Source organism: Nicotiana sylvestris, chromosome 4 (assembly GCF_000393655.2).
Source record: "Nicotiana sylvestris chromosome 4, ASM39365v2, whole genome shotgun sequence".
Classification (NCBI taxonomy): domain Eukaryota; kingdom Viridiplantae; phylum Streptophyta; class Magnoliopsida; order Solanales; family Solanaceae; genus Nicotiana; species Nicotiana sylvestris.
The window spans coordinates 51,629,611-51,640,366 of NC_091060.1; positions in this window are offsets into that span (position 1 = coordinate 51,629,611).

Below are 10,756 nucleotides of genomic sequence, written 5' to 3' on the forward strand. Positions count from 1 at the left end.
TTGTTGAACTACCCACCTGTGACAAAGTTTGCTAATATCTTATTACTTAATGTTGCTCATTTTTAATAATGACAAAATCGTATAATATCCCCAACGGTTTTGAGATTCTTTGATTGAGACAGATAGATAAGACTTTCAGAATAGTATAATTTTATACTATTACTAATTAATAATTAATTAATCTCGCCAACTTGTTGCTCATTTTGCCCCTACTTGAGTGCTTCGAACATGCAGGATTCTAACTTTTTCAGCAAGAAGAAAATACTTTCAAATTCATAAAAAAAAATTGTTTGTAAGACGAGTGAGAAAAGTAATTAAATCATAACACAATAATATCAGTTCAATTAAGATAAATTTCCTTTTAAAAGAAAAATAATAAAGCTATAGGTATGTAAGGAAAGTGTTGTTAATAACCTGATGAGAGCAAATTAAAACCTTTGTTAAAGAATGACTCAAATATCTTATGATTGAATGATTCAACTTGAATCTTACCTTGATAACGGCCACGTTAATAGTCACGGTGAAGCTGACCGTTCTTCTAATAACAAATTGAGAATTAAATTTATAATATGGGTTAGAGAACTCTTTCAACTAAAGAAAATGTATCGAGTTTATTGTTTTACAAAAGAGCCAAAAAAGAAGAGCCAATTTATTGAAAAGCTTTTTCTTTTTTCCTTTTTAATCAGACTTAGAATCTTTTGTTGATTATGTTACTTTTTTTCAGACCAAAAAATAAAGTGATGACCGATGAGGATTGAAATGAAATGATGTTAACGCACAAAGACCGTAATGAACCCAAGTTCTCGACACAAACACATACTTGTATATTATTATTACTGAATTGAATTATAGTGGAAGCAAAAAATACTAATACAGTTAGAGGAACAAAGGAGCATAACCAGAAGGGGAAGAGAAGCCAGAGATATAGAAATAGAAAGGGGGTGAGAAGACAGACTCAGAGGAGGGGGAAAAACTTCACAATACAATTGTCTACTTTATTTTACTAACCTACTGCTATTTAAACATTCTCTAACCTGGGTCCCACACATAACTTGCTAAATTTCCCAATACGTCCTCCAAGATGTTATTTTCATTCATAACAAAGTCTTCCCTTTTTATCAAGCAAACGTGACAGTACATCGAATTGTTCCCATTAGGGGTGTACATGAATTAGATTAAACAAATTCGGCACGCGGAAACATAAGGCCAAGGTCGGACAGACCGTTGTCGGACAATCATAATTAAGGTCGGGGTCGGACAGACCGAGGTCGGACACTCATCAATAAGGCCGAGATCGGATAGTGATAAAACAACTAGTTTGCTTTGGAATACTCAAAAGGAATATTCTCTCTAAATTGTACCTTTTTTAGGATTTTCTATGGATACCCCCTTATAAATAGGAGGGAAGGACTTCCCAAAGGGGGGAGGGAGGGACTCTCTCTCTCCCTCTGTCTCTCTCTAGAAAATATGTAAACACATCTCTCTGGAGGATCTGTAATCTCATACCTTCATCGAATCCAAAAAGGGTCCTAAGGTTCTTGCATTTGTCTATCATTTGTCTTTATCAAATGAAAGAAGATCTGTCTCACTCAAATTGGGTGAATCTTTTCCTCTATTTATATTTTATTGTCACTTAATGTTACTTAATTCATCTTTCTTTATGCTATTAAATCCGGCCATAATTCCGGTCAATATTTATACTCGACTATATTTTTCTATTTATATTACTCATCTCGGATCTGGAGTTAGTTATCTTTAACTAGGATTTACACATTCATCTTTGATTGATTTGTTCAAAAAGGTTTAACATCTTTTGAGTCAAATAATTTGGCGCCGTCTGTGGGGATTTTCTAGTTAAAATTTTAGTTTCCTCTATATCAAGAATTACATAATCCTTTTGGTTAAAAAGTCTCGGGTTACGGTCTTAAAAGGAGACTTGCAAGAGTCTTTTGGTAAAAATCTCTCTTAAAAGAGAATAATGACTCACCATTGACTAATGGAATGATTCTATTTCTTATCAACTATGTTCCTTTACTGTTTGCTGATATTGAATTAAGAATTAGGTAAATCCTACAATCTACTATCGTAAGTTGCTCGCTCAAATAGGCGGCACTAGTTGTTATGAGTTGTATTAAAGGAGCTTCTAGTCAATAATGAGGCAGCTATAACATCTGTTCACCTTACGCTTTGGCGATGTTCTGTTCCCCCTCCAATGTCGGTCCAAAAAACTTTCTATAAATAACTTGGTCCGACAACGTGGCCCGTCTGACATTCATTTAAATACTCAACATTGCCAACTTCTTCCAATGGGCGGTTTTACTTTTACCCCAAAACCGCTAAAGCAAAAGTTGTAGTCCCCACAAAAGGCCTCAAAATATATTCATGGAGTAGTATATATAGTTTAAATAATTATTGCGTATTATTAATGATATAAGTAAATCTTTTTAATTGCTCACTGCCTATTGTCAGAAATCATTAACAGCATAGTTTCTCATTTTATATTGTGCTTCAAGGATTTTATTGAGGTAACTAATGAAAATGCTAATTGCTAGACAATTGAAACAACACTTACTTCCTGTTTCGTTCCTCTTATTCGCTCCAACTTGAATAAGCTTTATTTAGAATATTACTACCTGTCACACCTCCTTTTTCCGCCCCCGCGAGGGTACAAGGGAGTTTTTCCAATTAAAGGACAATCCAAATGGGATTTGTTTATTTATTTCAGAGTCGCCACTTGGGAGATTTAGGGTGTCCCAAGTCACCAATTTAATCCCGGATCGAGGAAAAGAATAACTCTGTATTACAGTCCGCGAACCAGAAATCCAGATAAGGAATTCTGTTAACCCGGGAGAAGGTGTTAGGCATTCCCGAGTTCCATGGTTCTAGCACGGTCGTTCAACTGTCATATTCAGCTTGTTTATCTGATTTTTTATACAATTATGAGCTTATGTGCAGATTTTAACTCTTTACCGCTTTCATCATTATTATTATTGTTATTATTTTACAGAGAATTGCAACATTGTGAAAACGTATTTCAGACCACGTCGCAATCAATGCACTCATGGTTATCGACACATTTCGACTCCGTTGAGATTTGGATTTGGGTTACATAAATGCACACTAATATTTAAGAAAATGATTTGTTAAAGACGCGCCTAGAACGACTAGCGTATTGTTGTTTTGGGAAAGGCCGTAAAATTTCTCTAGACGGCCAACTCCGATGTTCTAAGTAATTAATGCATACATTTGTGAGGGCCCCGCAATCTATACATTTTACTAGGCTCATCTCATCTCATTTATTTTAAATGGACAAATCCTAAAGCGACTACATTTTTTCTATTAAAATTAGTCTCTAAAATAAAGAAAGAAAATCCTAATTAATTACGAGCCTTTTTTTTATTTAAGAAAGCATGACATACTAATTGCTAGATTAATACAAATATTGATGAAAAGGAATTTTACAAAAAAAAAATATTGAAATTATAAATAAAAGTAAAATTCGACAACTAATATTCAAAAGAATCAAATATCGCTAGATTAAAACTCGCATTGTTATAAAAACTATTGAGATTAATTATTCATAACCATTTGAAACTAGATTTAACCATAATTACTAAAGCTTATTAGAAAGTTTATTAAACTTAAACGTTCTTCTAATCTTGTTTGAACTCAAATCATGCCTTAATGCCTAATTCACGAAATTTAGTTCAAATTCATGCCTTAGCTAAATTTAGCTACTTGTTTACGATTAACCTACTGTTGATAATCTTAAAACCTTCATAACTAGCGAATTAACCCGTTTTGCCGAGCCGATTCATTAAAGACTAACTTATGTTATTTTCTCTTATTCCAATTATTATTCAGTAATACATGAAATAGCCTAAATACAATCAATAAAAGGAAGAAAGAAAAAGCGAAATCAAAACTTCAAAATTTCATTCTTCATATGTATTCATGCTTCCACATTATTATCTTGTAATAGCTAGTATTACAGTCGTGTACCTGGTATTGGAAACAAAAGAAGATGAAGATGAGAATCAGCAGCAGTAGTAACAATACAACACAACAACAACAGCCCAGCAATAGTAACAACTCAGGAACAGAGTTTGCAAACCGGTGGAGTAGTAATCCCAAAAAAGAAGCTTCAAGCTTCGATGAAACAACAACAATTAATGCTGATTTCAAACAATGAAGGAAAGTAGAAGATTTTTTTTCTTCAGTTTTTGTTCTCTCCTTTAGTTTTGAAATTTCTCTCCCAAAATTCTTCCAAAAATCCCCTTTTAAGTGTCAAATGAGTCCTCCTTTTATATCCAAAGCAAGACCCCCCTTTTTACCCCAATATTCTTCTATTATGTATCTTTTAACCTTTTATTATTACCTATACTATTTCCAATTTTACTTAAGTAAAAGTAGTCAACATGGACCCCACGGTTCCCTCTTTTTGAATGGTCAAAGAAGACATCATCATTAACCTTTTCTTTTTACTTTTATCATTATGTCTTGTCTCCTACTACCCTATGTCTTGTCCCCCACTATAATTAAATAAATCTGCAATTGGTTAATTCCCGTATTACCCCTAAAACTACTGTTACTGCCCTGATTCAAAAATCTGTTCAAACTTCAAAAATTATCTAAGAACTAAAATTAAATTACCAGCTATAACCAATTCACATAATCAATTAACAAAAATATAACAGCTACAACCAAATTCTTAATCAAATTTAATCAACAAATTCAAACTAAACGATGAACAACAAAGAAACAACCGGAATTATTTTGACTGGATAATATTTTTAAACAACATCCTATTTTCAGATTCAACAACAATAACAAACAAACATATTCAATTTACTAAGTTTAAATTCCACTTAAGCTTAAACGGAGCAAATGAACAGATTCGAATCACTAAACTAAATAACCAATTGATCCTCAAACTAAATCTAACAATATTACAATCAAGACGAGGGATTCAAGTTATCAAACTAACATATTTCTATATTAAAATTAAATCCTTTTAAGCGAATAAAAACAAACTGAAGAAATAATTAATTGAATTTTAACTTGAATCTAACAATATTATAATTAAACTAACAATTTCTTTATTAAAAATAAGCAAGAACAAATGAAACAAACTGAAGAAATAATCAAGAAACGATAAACACGAACAAAAACAAGGATCAAACAATCACTGATCTCAGATCCGAGAATATCAAAACAAAATACGGACAGAAATGAAACTTAAACCCACTAACCGGATCGGAACGACGACGAACTCGAACGAAAACAAATCTGCCCGGAAACAATTATTGCACCAAAATAACTTGACGCCGAAGACGACCACGAACGGACGATCGAAGAAGATGGTCGTTTGGCATCGTTTGAAGACGACACAGCGGCAGCGAGGATACAGTGAAGCAGCAGGCAGTAGCAGTCTTTGACACAGCAGCAGAAATTGGATCAAAAGTTTAACATGTTCAATGGGGGCGGCAACAACAAGCTGGAAGACGCAGCCGTGGCAGCAAGTGGTCGTCCATGGCTGGACGTAGCAACAGCAACAGTGACGACGCTGCAGTGGCTATGCAGAAAGAGAAAAAGCAGCAGTGATGGTGGTTTGGACGTGAAGCAGATGCTCGACGAGCAAAAACAAAGCAACACTGCTGCTCGTCAATGGTGGACGGTGGAGGGGTCGTTTGAGAAGGTGAAGCAGCAGCGATGAAGTACTGTGGTCGTGCGTCATGGTGGGCTTGGACGATGAAGAAGACGACGCAGCAGGGGTGGTCGTTGAGGGTGGTGAAGCAGCGAGAGGGAGGGGCAGCCATGGCAGCTGGAGGGGAGGTTGAGGAAGATGATACAGTAGGGGGACGGGTAGCTTTTTTCTAGATTTAGGGTTTTGTTTGTGAAATGGAAGATAGGGAGATAGGGGTGTTGGGTCTTTTGGGTTATGGACTGGGTCGACCCGGTTTGAAATGGACCGGGTCGTAGGGGAAGGTTGGGTATCTTTGGGCCTGTGACTTAAAATTGAAGAAAAGGCCCAATCCGATCTCTTCTATTTTTTGTCCTTTTCTATTTATTCAATTTCCTAAAATAATAATAAAGCTAAAATGCTAAGATTAAATTATAAAATCAAAAATTATCTGGAAATACAAATTAACTCTTAATAACAATTAACACACAATTAAATAGCGATTAACGATAAAATCACACAATTTGGACATTAAATGCTAAAAAAATGCAACGTACATTATTTTTATGATTTTTCCTTTTGTAAAACACACTTAATTAAATATTAAATGTAAATGCGACATATTTTTATACTTTTTATTAATTTAACAGATAAATATGCGCAGACAAAAGTACAAATAATTATCCGAAAATGCTATAAAATTCAAAAATTGCACACAAAAGAAAATTGTTTTATTTTGAATTTTTGGGAGTAATTCTCATATAGCGCAAAAATCACGTGCTCACAGCTGCCCCTCTTTGTCCGGAAACACGAAGGGTTTTCGTGCAAAGATAAAGTGAGCGGATACGAGCGATTTTTGCCCGTCCGAGTACTCCGTGTGAAGCATTTTTGTTTGAAAAAGTTTAACCGAACCTTTGCTTCCAAGGTTTCCTACATATCCCTGGCTAAAAGGGAATCAGGTTAATGTAGTTCGGGACGTTTTGGTAGCTGGGACTACCATGGGACTGCAATGTTACTGCTGTTGCATGCTATTACCATTGCTTACCAATCCCCTTGTTACACCGTGCTTAAAAGAAAACAAGAAGCTAGGCTAGACTACGGATCATAAGATCTCATCTATCTTCAACTTGTTCTTGTTGCCTTGCTTTCTTGTCGGCTTGTGTTTCTTCCGGTGCTTTTCTTCCGTGAATTTGGGGATGACACTGGCCTTTTGCCTTTCTGAATACCGGTTTTCATCATTTTGTTCGGTCCACTGGGGATATGGCTTCCTTCATTAAGCTTTTCGGCGGTTCCTTTGGGGATACGACTTTCTTCATCAGATTTGTTATGCTGGGCATAATTTAATGTTCACAAGCCGCTTCTTTCAAGGCGCGTCCTTTCTTCCTTTTGACTCAGGCGCTTGAATTTGTGCTGGGACCTCTTGTTGCAACCTTCTGCTTCCCGGTGCTGGGGATTTTTATTGTTTCATGCTGGGGATTCCTGTTGTAACCTTCTACCTTCTGGTGGGTTACTGATTTCAAGATCTGCAGTATAATACTGAAAAGTATTCCTCTCGTTATATAGGTGGGCGCCTGACACATGAAATGTAAAGACTGAAAAGTATTCCTCTCGTTATGTAGATGGGCGCCTGAGACATGAAATGAAAAAAAAAACTGAAAAGTATTCCTCTCGTTATGTAGGTGGGCGCCTGAGACATGAAATGTAAAGACTGAAAAGTATTCCTCTCGTTATGTAGGTGGGCGCCTGACTTCAACAACTTTGAAAATAAAATGCCATTCCTTTCTTTAGGCTGGCGAGATTTCAACAACTTTTAAAAATAAAATGCCTTTCCTCTCTTCAGGCGGGCTCCTGACTTCAACAACTTTGAAAATAAAATGTCATTCCTTTCTTTAGGCTGGCGAGATTTCAACAACTTTTAAAAATAAAACGCCTTTCCTCTCTTCAGGCGGGCTCCTGACTTCAACAACTTTGAAAAATAAAATGCCTTTCCTCTCTTCAGGCGGGCTCCTGATTTCAACAACCCAAAATATCGTATTTTGAGGGTGGATGAACCCAAAATATCCTATTCGAGGGAGGATGTACCCAAAATATCCTATTCGAGGGCGGATGAACCCAAGATATCCTATTCGAGGGCGGATGAACCCAAGATATCCTATTCGAGGGCGGATGAACCCAAGATATCCTATTCGAGGGCGGATGAACCCAAGATATCCTATTCGAGGGCGGATGAACCCAAAATATCCTATTCGAGGGCGGATGAACCCAAAATATCCTATTCGAGGGCGGATGAACCCAAAATATCCTATTCGAGGACGGATGAACCCAAAATATCCTATTCGAGGGCGGATGAACCCAACTAGGAAGTGCGTCTCCTACGAGTAAACTTGTATGAACCAAAATCAGGAAGTGCGTCTCCTGAAGCAAAATATAACCTGAAAGACCCAGCCTAGGAAGTGCGTCTCCTAGGGGTGAAACTTCAATGATTCAAACTAGGAAGTGTGTCTCCTACAAATTAACTTAAATGAACCAGACTAGGAAGTGTGTCTCCTAGGGGTGAAACTTAAATGATTCAAACTAGGAAGCGCGTCTCCTACAAATGAACTTAAATAAACCAGACTAGGAAGTGCGTCTCCTAGGGGTAAAAATAAACTTAGGAAGTGCGTCTCCTATGGGTGAAACTTTAATGATTTTGAACTAGGAAGTGCGTCTCTTATTAATGAAAACTTAATTCAGGAAGTGCGTCTCCTATGCATGAAATAAAACTTAGGAAGTGCGTCTCCTAGGGATAAAACTAAACTCAGGAAGTGCGTCTCCTATGGGGTAAAAATGAACTTAGGAAGTGCGTCTCCTATGGGGTAAAAATGAACTTAGGAAGTGCGTCTCCTATGAATGAAAATACTTTAGGAAGTGCATCTCCTATGAATGAAATCTTGATTTAGGAAGTGCGTCTCCTATGGGGTAAAAGTAAACTTAGGAAGTGCGTCTCCTATGGGGTAAAAGTAAACTTAGGAAGTGCGTCTCCTATGGGTAAAACTAAACTTAGGAAGTGCGTGTCCTATGGGTAAAACTTTAATGATTTTAAACTAGGAAGTGCGTCTCCTATTAATGAAATCTTAATTTAGGAAGCGCGTCTCCTATGCACGAAATCTTAATTTTAGGAAGTGCGTCTCCTATGCATGAAATTAAACTTAGGAAGTGCGTCTCCTAGGGGTAAAAATAAACTTAGGAAGTGCGTCTCTTATGGGTAAAACTTTAATGATTTTAAACTAGGAAGTACATCTCCTATGGGTAAAACTAAACTTAGGAAGTGCGTCTCCTATGGGTAAAACTAAACTTAGGAAGTGCGTGTCCTATGGGTAAAACTTTAATGATTTTAAACTAGGAAGTGCATCTCCTATTAATGAAATCTTAATTTAGGAAGTGTGTCTCCTATGCGTGAACCATTTCCTTCTTCCTGAATTATTTACTTATTTGTGTTGTCTTCCCTCGAAACTACTGGGCATAACACTGCTGGGGAATTATTTACTTACCTGTTGGGGGATAAAATGTTATCAGCTGGGGATAATGCTGTCGAGGATAACACTGCCGGTGATTTTGATTCCTTCAAAACTGGTGCTTCACTCTTCGGAAGGCTGCTGGGAATGACACTGGCCTTTTGTTTTTTCCGAGCACAAGTTTCATTATTTTGTTCTGTCCGCTGGGGAACAACTTCCTTCATTAAAACTTATTATGCTGGGGGTAACACCGGTTCAAAGACCACTTCCCTTGAGACTGGTGTTATCTTTATTCTTCCCCAAATGGGTATCTGACTTTCAGAAAATTTTCTAAATGAAAGGAAAATTTTCTGCCCCAGTTTGATAATCTCCCTTGTGGCATGCATTTCCGTCATCAATGACATTTCTTTTAACTGTTTCAAATCAAACAAAATTTGTTAGTTTAAAACACGGTGGTTGGTTGTGATACTCCTACTGGGATGGTTTTCCCTTTCTCCTTCCTTACTCTGCGTTCCAAAACTTGTTGGGGATGATATTATTTGCTGGGGATATCCCTCTTCTTTTGTGGCATAGCTCGGAAACTGGCATTTCCCCGACCTTTTAGTCTCTGTGATCACGTGATTTTTGCCCTATATGAGAATCACTCCCAAAAAATCCAAAATAAAATAATTTTTCTTTGCGTACAATTTTGAGAATTTTGTGACATTTTGGATAATTATTTGTATTTGTCTACGCATGTTTATTTGTTTAAATTAATAAAAATATTAAAATATGTCGCATTTCCGTTTTAGTATTTATTTAAGTTTGTTTACAAAAATGAGAAAATCATAAAAATAAATGTACGTTGCATTTTTAGCATTCAAACGTCTAAATTGTGCGATTTTGTCGTTAATTGCTATTTAAATGTGCGATAATTATTTTTAGAGTTAACTAGTTTTTTTTATATAAGATAATTTAGTTTATAATTTAATTTAGAATTTTAGTTTTTATTAATTAGGAAGTAAAAGAAAAGAGAGCAAAAATACAAAAAAAATTGGATTGGGCCACTTCTTCAAATTTCAACCCCAGGCCCAAAAAATACCCAACCTTCCCCATGACCCGGTCCATTATAAACCGGCTCGAGCCAGTCCATAATCCAACACCCCTATTATCTTACATTTCACAAATAAAAACAAAAACAAAAAAAAACCCTAAACCTAAAAACTAACCATCCCCCCCCTCTCTCTTCTTCTTCCTCTCTTTCTCCTCCTACCCCAAGCTCCTCCCATGGCAGCCCTTCCCCCCTCACACCCCTGCCCCCTCACGTCAACACAGCCACACTCACCCCCACGACATCCCCTCGCTGCCATGGCTGCATTTTCAAGTTCGTCGAGCAACCTCTCCGCCACCATGTTGCCCGTAGCTGCTTCTCCTCATGCTGTTGCGTCGTCTTCTCCATTCGTGCTGCTGCTACTGCTTATGCTGTTGCCTGTCTCGTCCAAACAGACCTTGCTACTTCCGCCTTCATCTTCTTCGTCAAGCTCGAGCTTGAGCTCGACACCCATGGCTGCGTCGTCTTCTTCTTCAGCTGCTGCCCATG